Source organism: Paralichthys olivaceus, chromosome 11, assembly GCF_024713975.1.
Source record: "Paralichthys olivaceus isolate ysfri-2021 chromosome 11, ASM2471397v2, whole genome shotgun sequence".
Taxonomy (NCBI): domain Eukaryota; kingdom Metazoa; phylum Chordata; class Actinopteri; order Pleuronectiformes; family Paralichthyidae; genus Paralichthys; species Paralichthys olivaceus.
Window position 1 is genome coordinate 25,370,992 of NC_091103.1, and position 21,467 is coordinate 25,392,458.

General features: G+C 39.4%; 1 long non-coding RNA gene across 1 annotated transcript; it reads right to left on the reverse strand.

Moving 5' to 3' along the window:
• Positions 1-626: 626 nt before the first annotated feature.
• Positions 627-2,410, reverse strand: LOC138412049 (uncharacterized). Its single transcript, XR_011244572.1, has 3 exons — positions 2,333-2,410; positions 1,382-1,442; positions 627-767 (listed from the first exon to the last, which is right to left on the reverse strand). It is a non-coding gene; the product is annotated as an uncharacterized lncRNA (long non-coding RNA).
• Between the last annotated feature and the right edge of the window lie 19,057 nt (positions 2,411-21,467).

Genomic DNA, 21,467 nt, shown 5'->3' on the forward strand with positions numbered 1-21,467 from the left:
ATTTCACTGTGTCTCTGTCGTCCCACAGGCTGCAAGGATTTACCATGGAATTAAAACAGTAAGTTCAGCTGTAGACACAGTGCTTTACGACTAATACCCTTTAATAAACACAATCTACTGCATCTGAATAAGAATAACAAGTCCTTTATTAGTACCACAATGGGGACATTTGCAAAGGAGCACCTGTTTTTTGACCATTTCTTTTTATCCAAACAACTTTCATATTGAAATTCTTTTCAACAATATCATCTTCATAAGAAAATGCTATGTATCTATCCTTATACATGTATGTATCAGTGTTGTTTCACTAAATCCCCTACATTGTGAAAGACACTCTACTTAACCAATGTATAAAAAGGTCAGTATCAATGACGGGACAGTATAAACTTCTTTTTCTGGCTCTTCGCTCATTTATTATTGTAATGGTTGAGCGCTCCCTATTGAATATGAATTTTATGTAATGATGTTACTTCAACATTTAAATATTTTTGTTTGGTATTTACTTTGTTACTTTCTAATAGTAATAGATTGTTAACTATCAATCTTGTCGGACTTTAATAGCCAAATACCTCCACAACACTGAATTCCTCTGACCTTTTTTTCGTCATTGTCTTCATCTATTGAGCCTTGGGCTGTGTCCGTTGGCGTGTCTTCCCTCTGTAACGCTGTATCTTGCTCCTGCAAGTGACTAGAAGGCTCCATGTGTCAGAGAAGACAGCTGTCTATACACTCCCCAAGGATGCAGAAGCAGCCAACACATAGAAGCACTGCAGAACAAACCACAAAGTGTTCCTCACCTGTTATAAATAATGTGTAAACATATGGAAAAATCATTTATAAACCTTTCTGCATCCCCTAATCTAAAGTGTAAACTATTAATTACCTGTAACTATGTTACATATATCATTTGTAGATCTTCCTTACCTGTTATGAATTATGTGTAAGTGTATACAAGTCATTTACAAACCTTTCTGCATTCCCGAATCTAAAGTGTAATAGGCTAATTTATGTTGTGGGACCTATATGAGGACACAAGGTTTATAATCCAGGTTGCGTGTCATTTAATTCACAACAACATAAAAAAACATAACATTTCCCTGCACCAGTTTCATTCCATGCTTGTGACTTGTGTGCATCCAAAGTCTATTTATCCAACAATTTAAATTCTAGTGCACAGCATTTTAGTACGCTCTTTTACACAAAGTGAATCAAGGCCACTCTAGCAATAAAGTGAAAATTACAGCAATAGTCAACTGTATTTTTAAAACTTTCAGTCTGATGAGACTGTGTACTTACACACTTAATTCAAATATAACATTCACTCAGAGAAATACAAATCATTTCAGAGAAAAATTTGACAATAATAGTATTTCCTACCTACCAGGCACAACTGTTCCTGTGACAAAAGTTCCATCTGAATGCCGCTTTATATGACCATGCTCCTTTGCATAACACATAAACAATAAAATTACACAACAGTCCCCCAAGTTATTAAGTGTTAGAAAAAGACCTACCCCCCCCCAAAAAAAAATTGAAAAAAGTAATGTTCAGCTCAAACAATTAAATAACACAAATGTGATTGCCCATTCTTTGCACCATGTTGTGTACCACACTTACAAGTGATCAATCATCAACAAATGCTATACTGATCATTTACTAATCATTTGTTCATGATTAACCAATGTGTACAGAGAAACTGGGTAGCACTTTATAATAACTACACACTATGAGCATTAGTTAAGTATAAGTAACTAGTGAATATGTTACACTTCTTAAAAGAACAACGCCTTCAAGGTGCAGCACATTTATTGTGTTTCTTCATATGACATCCTGTGCAGAAATACAGATACAACATTAGTGACCGTTCAGTACTTTCGCGACACACTGGTTGTCATAACCTCTGACCTCTATCTTCTTGTGTTTCAAATACTGGAATATGACACACAACATAACATAGACGGACCTGAGATAACATTTCCTCCTAATCCAACAGAAACCTACCATCTACATAACACTACAGGTCTCCCTTGGCTGTCTGACCGACCCGATGTATTGTGTCTTTCATTCATTTCATTTCATAACACACTGAATCTCCAAAAAACATCCCCACAGACTGCTAGAGTTCAACACCAGCACTCAGCACTGCACAACAATTACACAGAAGGCCATTTAAAGTCGCGGACGTTAGCAGCTAGCATGCTAACATTAGCGCCGATCTTTCATTCCCCGATCTTTCATTCCCTCCGCCCCCATACATTAATATTTCCCCTTTCTCTCACATCACAACACTGTTTTAGCCAACTTATTGACTCTTTCATCCGACAATACATACCTGTGCAGAAATACAGATACAATATCAGTGACGGTTCAGTACTTTCGCGACACACTGGTTGTCATAACCTCTCACCTCTGACTTCTTCTGTGCCCGAAAAACAGTCACTACCTGTATGATGCTACACTCGAGAGCGCCCGCGCCCTCATGTGGCCATCATACTGCAATTGCACCAACTTAGTTTTGACTAACTGCCACAGGAATCAATTGACATATAATCATGTTGTTTAAGTGATTAGGGTTTTAAAATGGGGGTGGAATGTTTACATGAGGCATTTTGTGTCAGTGTCTTCAATGCTAATCTAAACAGCCTGTCAAAAAGCTAGAACTTTATTCAAAACTCTGTGGAAAACCTGTGAGGGCCACAAATACATCATTTAGAAAGCATTGTTTCTACATTATTAGACATGAGTAAGTAATTCATTAACACAGTAGGGAATGTTTTATTCTAAATCTAAAATGCATTTCTTAATTTGTTTATGGTTTAATCACATTTTCTAAATCAAATATATCAATATCAATTACAAACCAGTTATTTAGGAGCTGTAAATGGTTAATAAGATCCTTTAGAAAGTATAAGTACATTGTTAACAAACTATTTACTTCTACATTTGTACATGCATTTATATATGTACCAAGTTAGACATGCACCAAGGTTAGTGAGTTTATTAATAGATGTTTTTTTATTATTAAGTCAGGTGGTTACTAGTTGTTAGTTAACTATTTTGTATGACCTCATCTTCTCAAGAGCAAAAGGAAACAGACACAATACAAAGTGAAACAGAACATATAACAATTTATTGCAATACACAATAATTAAGACAGAAATATTACATTACAGCCAGTAAGATTTACCTTTAGCCTCTCTCAAAATTATTGCATTTAAAAGGTTGAAACCCTTGATGACACCAACGTACAATTGAAGATCAATACAACAACCAATCTTACAGAGCTCAAATGTGATTGTTAAACTGCTCCGTGGACGAAAAATTGTAACTGAATTGAATACCTTTTTTTATAATTTCTTCTTCTTCTAGCCATGGATTTTAATTATTTATCTAGTGAAGCACTTTGTTACTTTGTTTGGATAAGTGCTTTACAAATACAGATATTATTATATTATTATTATTATACACTTAACACATAATCTGCAAGAGTAATAAAGAATATACAAATATTAATTGCAATAGATTAATTCATGACATTACAAGAAAGTACAAACTGCAACCAGTGTATGAGTCTTTCTATGGGAGAAAGCTGTTTGTGTGGTGTCATTAAATAGATTCCTTGTGATCATCTGTTCAGTATATTAAATTTTTCTGTCTCAAACAACATGTCTGTTAATATAGTAACGATGCTTTATAAATGATGAATTCATTACTTACTAATACTTAACTAAATAGTGTGTAGTTATTATAAAGAGCAACCAGAAACGGATACTTGCATATTTCTAAATCTTTACATGACTTACAAGTGATCACAATATGTCAAACCATTACTTATCAATCATTTACTAACAATTTGTTCATGATCATTTCACAATTTACTAAGAGTTTGTAAATTACATGCAATTACGTGAACATAGCACGTATTAAACATCTAGAAATGTATATTAATGTTTTGTAAATGATTAGTTCATCATTAACTAAAGGCTTATAAATTACTCTTTCATAATTATTATGACTGAACACTATTATAAAGTCTTACCAAGAAAAACAGAGAACATAAGAGATGAAGATGTCGAGAGAGTTTATGGTGATAAGAGCCGACATTATTGTAGGGGTGCTGTAAACATGATCACTTGATCTCCATAGCTGAGTTAATGTGTCACTTCCTGTCTCCGGTGAGTGCACTGAAGCTCAGTGGTAAACTGCTGAATTACGTATGACTGATTTGTATTACATTACTTATGACCAACTGTATCAGTGAGAGTCACTATGTCAAAATATTCACATATACCAGCATTGTTTAGTAATTTAAAACAACCTTTGAACCAGCTGTCCTTAAAAAGTTTTAGACAGACATTAGTTGTTGGCCTATGACACACTGCCACACTGACTCTGTCCATTTCTCATTTCTCCTTCCCTCAGGTTTACTTTCAATCCAAAGGAAGGAATTGATAATCCAGCTCTAGTGATCACTGATGATCCAGGTAACATGCCTTTACATGGACAATAGTGTCCCTTCAAGTGTTGATAATCTTTATCTAACCCTGTGAGCAGAAGCGGATCAGAATGTGGTGCCCAGACTGTGCCAGCTGAAGCGTCTAGAGGGACAGAGCTTTGGCTTCTACCTGCGGATGGACCGGAGCAACTGTGGATTTGAAATCAGAGATGTGGAGCCATGGAGTCCTGCAGAGTGCAGTGGCCTCAAAAACAGAGACAGAGTGCTGGAGGTCAACGATGAATATGTGGGCAACATGGACTTGTACAAGGTCAGTGTCCAGTTGATTATCTGCTGTGCACAGTAATGTAGAGTAAAATATGTTGTGCATTTTCATGGCCACAAGATAAGTTGAATTAACATCACATAAACTAACCTTTCATCAGGCTTCATCATGGCAATTTCTCCTCTGGGCCACAATAAACATAATAATTGGAAGTGCAGCTAACACGCTCAAAAATTCTGTAAAGAAAGGCACTTGCTGGCCATCAGGTTCATGATGGGAAATAAAAAGTTACATTTAAAAAATTCATTTTTTATTTTTAATATTATTTTGGGGCATTTAACAATTTCCTATATAATTTCGACTCTCCACTTTTTTACTAAGCTCTGTAGATTAGTATATGGACTTTGGTTCTATTTAGATGAGCCAGGAAGCAAACATGCTTCCTTGCTGTGTTTTGATCTGATCTCATTGGGTAAGGATCTGATCCAGTAGGATGTAAATATTTCTTCAGTCTGCAGAACAGATTGTTGGAAATGACTGTGTCTTGGTTGCAGCTTTTTTCCCCTCCTCTCACTGTCAAGAGTCTATGAGATGTGAAATAAAAAGATCATGTTGAGAGAAAGAAAAAACAATAATCACGCTCAGAGCACCAATGTTACTACAGAAATATGTCAGTATTATTCTGACCTCTTCTTGTAGTTACCTCAGTTGTCAGTGATTAACACTACACATTACTGAAGTAATACAATGATATTTTGTATGGGCATCATCCACTAAACAGAAGGTTAGGGGTTCAATCCCATTCTCCCCCATTCAGTGTTCAGATGAACCCCTGACAGCTGTGGTGGTAGTGTCTGAGAGATGTGTGATAGAGAAAGTGCTGCACATAGATATGCTCTGTGAATGGCAGTGAGTGGTAATCAAGATTAGAAATACCCTGTATGAATATAGACCATTACCATTTTAATGGAGGTTAAAAGATCAATGCAATCTATGTGGTCAGAAACAGGCTTTACCCACCACTATTCACTGGTTTCGTTAACAGTTTCAATCTGCTAACATGTCATGAAACTTATCTAAAGGTCATAATCTCTTCTTAACTATTCTAAAGGTTTTGGCAGGCATTAATGTATCATGTTCCCTTCATCTTAACCTGAGTTTAACCCTATGGATGAAAAAAAATTCTTGTTTCATTTGGGATGGACCTGATATTAAAGGAACAGGGCCTTATAGGCATTAGTGACGAAAGAGTGTGCATTATCTGAATCATTTGTGTCTCTCTATGTGGTTACCTACTAGTTGGTGAGGAAGATCCAGTCATGTGGCTTACACCTGTTTCTGCTAGTGTTGAGGAGAACAGAGTATGAACAGGTATGTATGAGGATGAAAAAGACACTACAGGCAAACTAGGGCAATATGACTTCAAATCGATAACATTATTATTTCAAACTCTTAACTCGATTGAATTAATTAATGATTATTTTATAACCCCCCATGGGGCGCATCACTTGGCAAATTACTTTGTCAGTCAACAGGTGACTCTCCTCTGCTTTTCACTCACACTTAGAACTGGTCCCTTATAAAAACCTTCTAAATTCATATTCATGTTGCTGAATAAACGGGACATCACATCTTCTGCAACAAGTTTAAACACATAATCTGCTGGAAGAACACACTGTGTGTGTGTGTGTGTGTGTGTGTGTGTGTGTGTGTGTGTATGTGTGTGTGTGTTTCTCTACTTGTGCCTGTCGCACTTCACTTAAACTATTGATAACAATTATTTAGTGATTAATAGATGAAGTCTTATCATGAATCGATTGTTTCCATCACTAACCCTGAAAAGGACTCATGTCTTTACCCTCTGATGTAGGGGGCGCTGTCTACGCACAGAAATGTGTGTTATTATAACTCAGACATGTCAAACTCAAGACAATTCCGGCCTATCGTACAATTATATCTGGCCCGTGATAAAATATCATATGTCTAGCTTAACTGGCCCGCTGGTAAAAAGGAGGCACACTTTTTTTATGTGAAAAAAAATCTCCATAGGCTGACCCACAGTGCGCAATGTCGGCAAGACGCACATGGAGCGGGCACTCCTCTCCACTCACCTGCCGAGTATTTGGTGTTATTAAATTACTTTTTCTAGTATTCCAGAGATCCCGGTGCCTGCCCCGTCAAGTACACCCACACGCTTTTCTCTGTGATGAAGATGAACAGAAAGCATTGGTGGCTGCTGAAAAGTATTCTTGGTGGGGCTGTGCCCGGCCATACTCAGTTTTCAGTAACCATCTCACCAGTTCCTCATACCAGTTCTTTGTGAAATCGTAGGTAATTATTTAATCAATAAACAATAATAATCATGTCATGTCATTTTTACACAAAAACAGATAGCTAACAGTTTACTGCATACTGCACAAACAAACTTAAAAAACTAAACTGAACTAAACTAAATCAAAATTATATATACAAAAATAATAATTAGCTGATTGATAAATAATGTAAATTATTAATAGTTGTTGCTCTTGTGCTCATATAGTAAGTATAGTATGCATCATTAGACTACAGACTGAGCCTGGTTACTAAGTACACATTCCTGAAACATATACAGTGCTATTAACAAACACCATTAAGACAAAATAAAAGGAGGTGACATATGCTGCTGGATATCTGTTATGTCTCATCAATTATGTTAAGTTATTCATGTTCATGTTTAAAGTTATGTCATGCCTGTGTTTAGTTCATGTTTAGTTATGTGTGTTTTGAGCACTCTATGTTTAGTTTAAACTTCTCTCATGTCTAGTCTCGTCACGCACTTCCTGTTTTATTTTGTACTCACCTTTTCCCTCTCGTTTCAGACCCTGACTTCCTCCATTTGTGTGAATTTCCCCCCTTGGTGATCGTCTTCCCCGCCCCTGATTGGTTTCACCTGTTTTCCCCTTCATCATGTATAAATAGTCCTCGTCTCCCTTTGTCCTATGCCAGTTCGTCTTGTTCGTTCCATGAGAGTTTATGAGAGTTTCGCCGCCAAGCCAAGTTTGTTTGCCTTTTCAAGTTTATGATCTTTTGTTTGACTCGCATTTTTTGCAAGTGTTTTGTTCTGTTACTTTTTTGATCCTCCAAGAGAGCGCTTTTTGTTTGTGCACTTTTAGACTACCTTCTTTTGAGTCGTGCATTTGAGTCCACCAGCATTTGTGTCTGAGGTCGTTACAATATCTTATGACTCATACTCTATACATCCTGCTAGCCAAGCCTTTCTGCTGTACCAGTGACGGGAAAATCAGAAAATCAGCTATCAGAATTGCCCTTCGGGCATTATTCTTGACGATGTTGATTGGCCAAAAGTACTATGCCGTACACATATCTTACCCAGCAACAGTCCGTTATTGGCTATTCGTCTCTGAACATATTTATTTATATGTTATACAACACATATTATTGTGAAATTTAAACACATAAATACAAATTTATCATAGCTAATGTTAGATTTTTCTATAAAAAAAATAAAACACTCTCCACAAGGGAGGGCGGCGCCCTAGCACCCTCTATTGACCGACCGCTACTGAGAGAAACCCTCACTGATGCACCCATCTTGAGGGTTTCCACTGCACAGAACCTGACCCCAAACTTTCATGAATTGGCAGCCAAGAAAAGATACCAAACATCTGGCTCTGGCATATGTACATTAAAGAAGAATCTAGTCTACCTAATTTTTTTCTTTTTGCACTTAATCCATTATCCTGTCTATCCTGTTTATAAATGTTGATCCTGATTGGCCCTCAACATAGTCACAGTTTTTAATTTTGGCCCTCTCTGTGATTGAGTTTGACACCACTGTTATAACTGATGATGCATCTCTTTTCCAGGCAGTATCTATGAGTGTGGACCTGAAGATGCTGGCCAAGTACTTCAAAGGTGACCACTGGTCCAGACCCAGACTATGTCACATTTGGAGACATCCAGAGTATGGCCTGGGGATGACCATCAACCCTCTGGAAGGTACAGACACACTGTTGTTATTGTTAGATAAAGTGTTGACTACTCATTTACGCCTAATCTGTGAGTTTGTGTAATTTTACAAATTGGCAAATCAGTTGTTATACCAGCAGATGTGATGACCCACTGACCAATAATAATTCACAACCCTGCACTCATTTCTTTGCCTAAAGGGATATTTCGCCAAAATGTTTTAATTCACTCATTATTTACTCACCACTATGATGATGGAGGGGTGGGTGAATCGTTTGAGTCTTTAAACACTTCTGAAGTCTCAGGAGTAAACAGCATTTGCAGCTTAATCGAATACAACTAAAGAAAGAAAATATAATCGAAACTGCGTCATTTACACTGTGTTTTAAGCCTAAATGTCCTCTAATGTCCTCCTTGGAGGCACGTTCATATTCTCAAGGACAAATGGCATACACTATTGCCCAAGGTTTTTTGGTGAACTATCCCTTTAATAGACACACCCAGCATAAAAATATATGGATTCAAAGGTTGATACTGTGTTCTGCCTGAAGCTGAAGTTATTGATGACCACACTGTACCAAACCACATTTTATCTGACTTGCACTTCTGTTTATATAGCTATAGCACAGGTTGCCTAGATTCCTAATAGTTCTAACTGTTGTGTTTCCATTTCTCTTTTCGTTTATGGATTAAACAAAAGAGATACTGCATGTTAATGACTGAGCTTTACAGATATTGATTAGTGAGTTTTTTGAACTGCAGTCAGTACCAAGCTGTATGCTTAGCAAGGCTAATGAGGTATTGACCAGCTCAGTAACAAACAAGCTGCCCAGAGATTGTTATCCATCTGCTCATCTCGCTCAGAATGAAAGAAGTAGTCATTTCCAAAATGTTGAACTACAGCTAAGAGCCACATTCTAGGTTATCTCTGGTTTATCTTGCTATGAAGAACAAGAATGGAATGCCACCCCATACAGCTAATGATGATGATAATCATGATAATCATGACAGTTTGGTCTTGCCACCAGGTCAGAAAGGCCAGTACACTGTGAGCACAATGACTGATGGTCCAGCAGAGAAAGCTGGTGTCTGCACTGGAGACAGACTGATCTGGATCAACGGAGTCCTTGTGTCAACGCTTACATACTCCTCTCTCAGCAAAACTGTATGGGTCTCTACAATCACATCTACCCTGTCTACTACCTCTTAGCCTGAACAGGTATGTGACTTCAGCAGTGTTTTTGGTTCTCAGGTGAGGAAGAGTGGAGACTCAGTGACAGTGCTGGTCACTGACAGTTTGAGTGAAGCCTGCTATGTGAGGAGGAGGATGCCCATCCTGCCTGTAGTGGCAAAATGCAATTGCCTCCCCCACTATGCCAAAACCATGTACCTAGCTAAAGGACCCAATGGATATGGCTTCCTGCTGAGACAAGAAAAGCTTGTAGCCATGCATTTGACAGGTAAGACTGATGGATACTGATGAAAACATGACATACACACAATCACTAGGGCTAAGGCTGGGTGATATGGAAAGAAAAAACATTTTTTCACATCAGTTGATATCAATATATATCACAATATAAATCCAATCACTTTTTCTGTCATTTCTGCTTCAGTTGGGAATCTTGGTTTAGGGAATCCTAAACCTTGGGAATGTTTTATATCGCTACACAATATGGGACATAATTAAATTTTTGGATAAACAGATGGGTTTTGATTACCATCACACTAGTATAATAAATAGAGGTCTTAGAGACAACATAATGTCTACTTCCGGACTAAATTCACATGGCCTTCTGTTCATCATAGGATCAATGTAAAACTTTCTTGTTAACTTTTAAATCCCTTAATGGACTGGCACTGCCTTGCCTGGCTGAAGTCCTTCATGTTCACACTCCAGTTAGAGAGCTGAGGTCAGCCATTGAGCTGCTCCTGGACTTGCCTAAAACTAGACTCATAACCAGAGGCGATCGAGCCTTTGCAGTAGCCACTCCAAACATCTGGAACAGCTGACCACTCTATATTAGATCTGCCCCCTCTCTTCATATAATTATTAAATACATACATAATCTTCGGTGCGCCGTAGAGAAAGGTCGCACTGACAATGGCTCTGCACGCACTACGCAGTTTTATGTTTATTTCGCTCTTGTTTGTTTTTTTGTACACACTGCACTGTCGCTCATACAGTATGATCGACTCGCACTTTTGGATATACGCTCTTCGCTAAATACGGAGTTTTTCTCAACTTACCGGAGTGCTTGCTGCGGCCCCTTTGTTCTACCGCCGCTATGTTTACCAATACGCCGACGGAGAAGAAAGAAGAGAGGGAAGCGCGCCGGTATCCTCTGCAGATCTCGGACGAGATGCTGCAATCCCCCGCTGCCGAGCATTCTGCTCGCAAATGTTCAATCCCTGGACAATAAAATGGACGAACTACACGCACGGATTAACTTTCAGCGGGACATCGCAAACTGCTGTGTGCTGGCGCTCATGGAGACCTGGCTGGATCCCATGGTGCCTGACGCGGCCGTTACTCCGGCCGGTTTTTCCATCTACCGGCAGGACAGAACCCCGAGTCGGGTAAGAGCAGAGGTGGAGGGGTATGCTTCATGGTGAACTCTCGCTGGGGCTCGGATGTTGTTGTGCTTTCTACACGCTGCTCGCCAGACCTGGAGCTGCTGGCGATAAAAGTGTGCCCCTTCTACCTGCCCCGTGAATTCAGCTCCGTCATCATCACAGCTGTTTACATTCCTCCGCAGGCGGACAAAACGTGCGCGTTAGACGATCTATATGGAGTTATCAATGGACTTGAGGATGCACACCCTGAGGCAGCCTCTATTGTTGTTGGTGACTTCAATAGGGCTAACATGAGGAAAGTTTTGCCAAAATATCATCAGCACATTAACTTTCCCACCCGGGGTGACCAGACTCTTGACCATTGTTACACACAAATACGGAACAGCCACAAACCCCTCCCCCGCCCCGCTTTTGGAAAGTCGGATCACACCTCCATTATGCTAATCTCAACCTACAGACAGCGCCTAAAACAGGAAAAACCGGTTTTTCGGGCAGTTCAACGCTGGAGTGCTGAATCCATTAGCACTCTCCAGGACTGCTTTGAAACAACAGACTGGCAGATGTTCTGTGTTGCAGCGGATGGGGACATCAACGAATACACAGACACTGTCTCTTCATATATCTCCAAATGCATCGATGATGTCGTCCCTAGGGTCAGTGTCAGGACTTTCCCTAACCAAAAGCCCTGGGTAAATGGTAATGTCCGTGCTAAGCTCAGAGCATGGTCCTCTGCCTTTAACTCCGGTGACCCCGAGGCCTTGAGGAAGTCCAGATGGGACCTGCGGAGGGCTATCAGAGATGGAAAAAGAGATTACAGGGACAAGCTGGAATCCAACTACCTCAGCTCTGACCCCCGACGCTTGTGGGGTGGCCTGCGACACATCACAGGCTATAAAGGGAGAAATAGCAGTGATGATCAGCCCGCCGCCTCTCTACCTGATGACCTCAACACCTTCTACGCACGGTTTGAGACAACCGACATCCTTCCATCCGCGAGACTGGCCGAGGACCGAGACGATGACTGCACTCTGTCCCTGACCGTGGCTGACGTGAGGCGAGAGCTTCAAAGAGTGAAGCCTCGTAAATCAACTGGGCCCGATGGAGTTCCAGGCCGTTTCCTCAGGGGGTGCGCCGACCAGCTAGCAGAGGTCTTCACCTCCATATTCAACCTCTCCCTTCAACTATCAACAGTCCCCACCTGCTTCAAGCAGGCCACCATCATCCCCATACCCAAGAAACCATCCATCACCTGTTTAAATGACTATCGCCCTGTAGCACTGACCTCCACCATCATGAAGTGCTTCGAGCGGCTGGTCAAAACCCACATCTGCTCGACCCTTCCGAACACCCTTGACCCCCTGCAGTTTGCATACCGTACAAACAGGTCCACGGATGATGCTATCGCCCTCACAACACACACCACCCTCTCCCACCTGGAAAAGGCGAACACTTATGTGAGGATGCTGTTTGTGGATTACAGCTCAGCGTTCAACACGATTGTGCCTGCCAAGCTCGTCCCCAAGCTCAGGAGCCTGGGTCTTAAAACCCCCCTGTGTAACTGGATCCTGGACTTCCTGACGAGCAGACCCCAGGTGGTGAGAATGGGCAACCACACCTCCTCTTCACTGACCCTGAGTACCGGGGCCCCTCAGGGCTGCGTACTCAGTCCCCTCTTGTACTCCCTGTACACGCAGGACTGTGTAGCAACACACAGTTCTAACATCATCCTGAAATTTGCGGACGACACTACCATCCTGGGTCTCATCTCTAACAACGATGAGAGCGCTTATAGAGATGAGGTAAGGGGCTTGGTAACATGGTGCCAAGACAACAACCTGTCTCTCAACGTCTGCAAGACCAAGGAGATGATCGTGGACTTCAGGAAGCTGCAGAGGGGGTGTCACGATCCCATACACATCGAGGGAGCTGTAGTGGAGAGAGTCTCCGACTTCAAATTCCTCGGTGTGTTCATCAAGGAAGACCTTACCTGGTCCAGACAAGCGGACTCGGCGGTCAAAACTTCCCAAAAACGCCTGTACTTCCTGAGGAGACTCAAGAAGTTTGGCATGTCTGCCAAAACTTTAACAAACTTCTACAGATGCACCATTGAGAGCATCCTCTCAGGCTGCATTACTGCCTGGTATGGTAGCTGCTCCGCTGCTGATCGTAAGGCCCTGCAGAGGGTGGTGAAGACAGCGGAGCGTATCATCGGCTGCCATCTCCCTTCCGTGCAAGGCATCTACAACACAAGATGCCTGAGAAAAGCACGGAACATCATAAAGGACCACAGCCACCCAGGCTATGGAATCCTCACACTGCTGCCGTCTGGAAGACGTTACCGGAGCATCCGAGCACGGACTACCAGACTCACAAACAGCTTTTTCCCCCAGGCCGTAAGGCTTCTGAACCAGCAACACTGACCCACTGAACAGTCGCATCAGCATGTACATTCTGCTCCCTCATTCATACAACTACACTTACTACACATATATTATTTAATTTTATACTTAATTTAATATCCCGCACTCCTTCACCCTGTAAACTGCTGCTATCCCTTCATTTAAATTCAAATTTAAACTGTTGTACTATGTTATATGTTACAAGTTATATGTTGTTACTATGTTGTATGTTAAATGTTAAATGTTATGTTAAATGTTATATGTCACTAGGTTATATGTTAAATGTTATGTTAAATGTTATTTACTAGGTTAATGTTAAATGTTATGTTAAATGTGTTATGTTAAATGTTATATGTTACTATGTTATATGTCATATGTTATTATATATATATTTTTTTAATTTTTAATTTTTATTTTATCTTGTATTTCCCGTCTACTGCGTAGATGTTGCCTGCCAGGTCACAAGAATTTCACTGCTCTGATGACGCTAAGTTATTTGGTGCATGTGACAATAAACTTTGATTTGATTTGATTTGATTTGATATCTCTTCTCTTTGGCCTTCTTTTCGAGTTCAGAACTTTTTTATCCCAGCACATTTTTTTTTGTTTTTACTATTGGTATTTTGATGTATTGTGTGTGGCTATTTTCTTGTTGTACGTTTTACTTTATGAAGCACTTTGGTCAACCAGGTGTGCTTTATAAATAAAATTGGTACTAGCATGAAAGCAACCACAGTAAATAAGTCAAATGCTGAAACACACAATAACCCATGTAAATTAAAAAATGAATGGACTTTTCTCTCAGTAATAATCAGGTTAGTGTAACTTGTGGTCCTTCCTATCCAAATCTGCTTTGACCCAGTTCATGTTTTGAGGGAGGTAGATGTGGGAAGCCCAGCTGAGGAAGCAGGGATGGAGGATGGAAACCTGTTGCTAGCTGTAAATGGGGAACCTGTTGAATCTATGGAGCATGAGGAAATTGTCCAAAAGATTAGAAAAAGCGGTGATGAAGTCAACCTCACCTCTATATCCATACAAGGAAGAGACTTTTACCGAAAGGTAAGTACACATGACAGATTCATACACATAGTGTCTTATGACTTTTCTTTAACTGCTGTCTGTCTCCTGCAGTTAGGCATTTCTCCACTTCTGTTCCATGAAGTATGTAGGCCTACACTTCAGGATGAAAAGCAGCAGACTGTCTCCCTCTGTGCTAAGAACCAAAGGGATTATCCTCTGACAAATGGACAACTGGCACATTCCACAGTGCTTGCTCAAACCAGAGAGGAGAAAGGCTGTGTGCCAGATCACTCAAGACTTGTAACTACAAAGGTATAATCCTGCTGTTCATTAAGACCTCATCACTTATGTATATATAAATAGGTACATATAACTGATCCAAGTCTAAAACTCAGTGAACACACAAAGAAAAATATGGAAAGCCATCAAATTTATACAGCTGGTAATTTAGATGTACTTCTAAGTTAATCCAAATTATTCCATGGCAAAGGAGAATTGTCTGTTTTGTCAACTGTAATTCAGAAGAATGAGAGATACCAGATTGAGGAACACAGACAAAACTTGTTAGTAGAAGATATTCATTATTGGTTTAGTCTTTCCATGGGATGTGTTCAAAGCAAGGCCAATAGAAAATCAACAGCTTTATTCCTTTACTACCCTAAATTTCCACATATAACCCATAACAGGCAGACTTGTTATGCTTTGTTTGCAAACAGGTTGCAATCCCAAAATGTTACTAAATTTCTAAATTGTAAAAAAACAGACTCTCATAGTGCCAAGCTTCAAGGCCTGCTGTCCGAAATCAGCAGGCTAAAATATAACACTGGGAACTGAAACAAAATATGAATGATACTTGACGTCAACCACACCATCTGAGCAAAGCAATGCCATGAAAAAGGATAAGATTTAAAGGACTAAAAAATGTCTTTCTAAATCAAAAAGGTCCTCGACTTATATGAATCCCATTCACATTTTAGTCTTTCTGTGCCCATATTAGTAATACCATATAAATAAATAAAATGTATTTTTTAAATATTTTTTGTTGTGTCAATACTGTACGGAGCCAGGGAAGGGACATAGATTGGTGTTTTTTTTTGCAAGACATCAGATAATTAGGTCAATCTACTTCCGGGTCAGGTCGGCAAATTGAAAACACAACAATGGAGCGTTCACACCCGTGGGAGAGATTAATAGATTTTTATTTTGAGATTGGTCTTACATACAATGATATTAGATCAATTCTGGGCAGTAAGCATGGTTTTGAGATAAGTGAGAGGGATCTGAAGAGAGTACTTCTTGCAAGGGGACATAATCGTCACAAAGACTACTTACAATTGGCGGGTAGCTGGGCAGCTTCATGGGTGGATGTATACGAGGATGTTCGACTGATTTTAAAGGAGGAATTTCAAGCAGGCAAGTAGGATGTCTCAGACGAAGGACATACTTTTCCAGAGGACCAAACTTCATCTGGCACCTCGACTCATACGACAAACTAAAGCCATATGACATTTGTGTCAATGGCAGTATCAATGGTTTTTCAAGGAAAATAGTCTGGCTTAATGCATACACAACAAGTAGTGACCCAAAGTTGATTGGAGGGTATTACATAGAAGCAGTGCAGTGATTAGGGGGCTGCCCTAGAGTTGTGAGAGGCGATCTTGAAACCGAAAATGGCCATGTTCGAGGCTTTCAGCATTTCCTTGTCCCCACTAACCAAGACGGCACCCTTGATAGTTACTTGGGGGGAGCCAGTACTGCCAATCAAAGAATTGAATATTGGTGGTTTTCTTCTGAGACAATGTGCGGAGTTCTGCTTATCCTTGTTTGCAGACCTCAGAGACAACGAGTTCTTTGATGGTGGATTTCTGGACAAAAGTCTCCTTCAGTTTTGTCGCATGAGACTAATCCAGGTTAGTCGATGAATTATAATATTTTAGTATGTGTGTATGTGTACGTGAGAGAGGAGTGGTACAAACAAAAGATGGAGGAGAGAGACAGGGAGATGGAGAGAAGAGGGAGGGAGGAGGGAGGTAGTAATGTGTGACAGCTATAAATAAGTGTAAATTATTTTTAACGGGATGAGTTGGATGACACTGCACAGGTTTGGAACACATACAGCATACAGGCTATCAAGAAACCTGAATGTCCTCAGTGGTCGGCCCAATGTAATGTATGCATTACTGGAACTTTACCAGACAAGAGACTTCCTTTCCCCTGTTGAAGATGAACATGCAAAATGAATGTGTCTTTCGACAGACCATACCATGCCATCAAGACGTTTATAAACGATCTGACTCCACCAACAGATCCCTATTAGGCTGTGAACTTGTATATGCACCCAAGGGGGGCTATCAGTGCATCTCTCTAAATCTAAAGTACAGTGTCCAGTAAATCAGGACCCATGTATAGTTGTGTCCAGTGAGAAGAGCTTTTTCCACAAAATATTTTCCATCATCATCATCCATTTGAAAGTTTTCTTTGAATAATATTACGATGTACTGTTAATGTACTGTACTGTATTCTATACCCACCAACCAGTTTCTGTAAGCACCAGTCCCCTTAAGATGTTATAAACCGTAAGATTACTCAAATAATACATTGTCGACATCCCTTCTCCTTTTTGTGACCATGTGATGGTGTGTGCTTAAGAACTGGGAAACAAAATGACAATTAGTAGGACTTCACTACCAAAAACAAGTAGTGCAAACATCAAGTGACATGTAAACAGTAAAGATGTCTGCATTAAAAAAAACCTGCAATGTAAAGGAGAAAAAATAACCACACAAGTATTCTGTATTCTGTATTTGTGTGTGAAATCCAGGCCTGCATCCCTGAATCTACCAATGCAAAATTTGCCAATTAAGTTAGGCCAATTAAGAAAATGATATTTTTGGAAATATTCTATATTTTATATGACATTCTATAGGCCAATTGACCATATTATGGCTTACAGATAGAGGCAAGTCTTTTCAGGCACATTAGTTCTAATGTAAACAGTATTTCCCATAGGTGTCTTCAACATCAATTCCCTAAATAAAAGTATAACTAAAACCTTAACATCAACAATTCTACCAGTGATGAACAACTCTAATCTTTCGATTAGCAACAACACAATATTAACACTAGCCTCGAAGCTGGGTTCATGTCAAACTGACAGAAGTGAAAGCTGCAGTCATTTTCAAATGATACTAAAAAAATGTAATTTCCTTGCGTATCTATAGTGATGTATTATTGCACAAACAGAAAATAGAAATGCAGACTGCTCATCACATGGCTCAGTGCCTCAGATGTTTCAATGGAAAAACAAACAATAACAAAAATGTAAGTAATAAAAATAAATAAACAAATATTAAATTGAATATAATATTCCTTAAAAGAATTACACCTGTCCGAATTATGCCTAACAAGGACTGCCCTCAAGTTTAAAGGATGTCTATTTCAAAGTAGTTGCTGGACAAGATGCTGTCAAATTCCGTGTGAAATTCAGAATAAGAACTGTAAGTATATGGTACTTCAAGGGTAGCTCCACAGGTATGAGCAACAGGCCTCCTCGTGAGTCCATTTTCAGCATAAAAGCTTACCATAATTTTGTCAACACATATGATGGAAGAAGCAGTTTGGTCAGCATTTTTCACATAACATTGGAAATAGTTAAAGTTTGTCTGTTCTCTCTGACACAGCACCACCTTTGTGGTTTCCAACAGTTGCAACACTCTTTTCCCAGTGGCCTTCTTTGACTCGTACAGAGATAACACACTTTCTTTGTCTGACACATTCGGCTGTGCAAGTGCCATGTTGTAGAGAATCAATCAACTATGTACTTTGGCTCTTGGAGAATGGCGTTATGAGCCATTGTTTTGATGGCAGGCTGCATGTTTTCATTTGTAGGTAGGAAATAGGAACCCATCCTTGTAAAAAGGTCGAGCAAGTCCTCTTCATCACTTTCCTCTATTGTGCCTTGGAGAGCCTTCTCAACAGCTGATCTCTCAACAGGAGGGAGGAAGTTGAGAAACGATGTTGTCACGATGTCTCCATAAACTGAGTCAATTCCAAGGATGCAGGATAAAATGGAAGCCTTTGAAAGCCTCACTGGCTTTCACCATGATATAGTACTCGCTCTGTTTCCCCTTCACACTGTTCAAGAAATTGCTCCAAGGATGCAGTGTAAACCTCTCTTGATACTCCATCATCAATAGCTTTTTCACTGACAAAGTCCATCTTTAGAGTAAAATTGACTATACTGTCCATAAATATAGTTAAAGATCTTCAACAACCTTTATCCTGTGAATTGATGCACGTCCTATGTTCTCTGGATTTACTGAGCTGGCAGCTGAGGCTGATAGGGAAAGTTGGCTGGTTGAGTTTGAAGGCAAATCTTTTGGTAAACAATTCTGTCCAATGTCCTGCTAGAAGAACAAAACACACAAAAATAGTCACCACAGAGCTCCTCCATAGCCTATACAATTTCGGTATGCAAAATCATATAGTGGTTTAAAGGTTGTGTTCAGGGTGTGTTGCAAAGATGCCAGTCCAGTTTGCACACTGCTGCAAACACTTTGACCCTTAAAGTCTAAGATGTGATTACAGACTAATTAATAATTATAGTCGGCAAGAATCTTCTCAGCCTATCTTCCATTTAAAATCAGGAATACTCATGAAAGTCAAACTTAACTGTAATTAAAACTGCTACACAATCCCAGAAATCTAGTCAATAGGAGTTTGACTCCACTGACTTCCACTACTTCTGTAGCTTGCTATACTAGGCTACGCTATTTGTATTTATTTTCAATATAACTCATGCATAACTTTGCTAAACCACAATACATTAGAAATGATAGTTCAGGTAAAATGTTTTCTAGAAATTACATATAAACATGGATAATTTTGAAGTTGTGAAAGCCATCCGATATATTAACCACATTCCACTTTCATCAGCTCTTGTTTGAGTTATTGCAATTAGAGGGTTCTAAATCAGCATAAGTAATTGAATGTTAATCAATTATTGCTGCAATAAAATTAAGCTTTACATAAAGAAGGGGTAAACTAAGTAGTAAGTGGGTAGGTAAATAAGATAACAGGAAGTGTTTCATTGCACAGGTTATTTCATAGGCTTGCCCACAGTAGGAAGTAGGAATGCATATTTGACTTTTTGAATTCATAGAATCAACCTTACTGATTATTAATATCTAACCAACTCTACAGTATGTATTCCATAGAACTTCAGTAGTAATACCTTTCTCTATTTTTGTTGACAGCTGCAATTGTATTTCTACCTTACCGCAAACGTACCTGTAGGAGCCATTTCATTAGTTGAATATTATAATTTGTTATTTGAAAATTGTTATCCACAGCTGAAGGTTGATTTGTTGAAGGTGCTTCTTTTGTGCAAATGTAAAATCTTAGGATCTTCAGTTTAGTATGCTCAGCCTATAGTCAGCCTATAGTGTAATCAAGGTGAATTTGCTTTCTTTTAAAATCACATACACTGAAGGTAAATTCTTCAACTCTTTTGAGTGGCCATCTGGGAAAAATAGCTCCTCCCCATTTCCAAAATCCGAGCAGTTGTTTTTTCCACGTCTTGTTCCTCCTCCATTTCTGGTCCTTACTTGATGGTATTCCTTACCGCAAAAATTAAGCCATCCAATTTCAATCTTCCTGGAAGTCTTTTCTGCTACACTATTTCCTTGTCTGGCCATCCCTTCACCATTCGTTTGGAACACACCTGATGCACCACACAGCCTTCCTCTAGTCTTTGATTTAATTTTCCTTGTTCCTATTTTCGCTCTTAATCTCTGTGCAAGAGTCTCTTTATCTGTGCTGCACTTTTTGGTTTGTCAAAAAGGACAGCTACTCAGTCACCATATGAAGTGATGTATTTTGCCATTTGTTCATCAGTCATGATGGAAAGCACTGCCTTGTCAACCTGCAAACATAAAGTATATAAAGAAATACTTTAAATGGTTGTTTTCAACTTGAATGGTTCACACATACAAAGATTCAAAGCCAACTCTTTCCTTTTTTTTAAAAACATTTTGGGTGTTTCAGTGGTAGCCATCCCCAGCTAATGGTGTGACAGTACACAAAAGTACATATTATCCATTTCTGTTCTTTAGAAATCTGGTTTTGTTTTAATTAATCAGATGTAAATGGTAAATGGTTTGTATTTATACAGTGCTTTTCTAGTCTTAATGACCACTCAAAGCACTTTACACTACAGTTTGCCATTCACACACACATTCATACAGTGCATCTATTAGCAGCACTTTTTTTGTTCTATGAGGGGCAATTTGGGGTTCAGCATCTTGCCAAAGGACACTTCCGCATGCAGATGTAAAGACTGGGGATTGAGCTGCCGACCTTCTGGTTGGAGGATGACCGCTCTACCCCTCAGCCACAGCCGCCCCATGTAGTTTCCAGTTTAATAATAAATGAACAGCCCTGGAAATGACTGCACATTCATTTATTCTGCATTACAAACATTAGGTCATTAATCAAATAATCTGCAAATGGGGAGACTGAATTGTGTTAAAGTTTCTGTTCACTGCTCATAATTCAATTCAATTCAATTCAATTTATATAGCGCCAAATCATAATATATATTATCTTAAGGCACTTTACATAGAAAGTCAAGACCTTAAAATCATAATGTAGCCTATATGATATGGCAAGAGTTGCGTTGCTATATTCCAAGATCTGTGTCAGCTCTTTTAGCTATGTCTACTTATGTCACAATGTACATTCATTTCTTTTTAGTAGGTGAGTCACCGATAAATAATTTGCG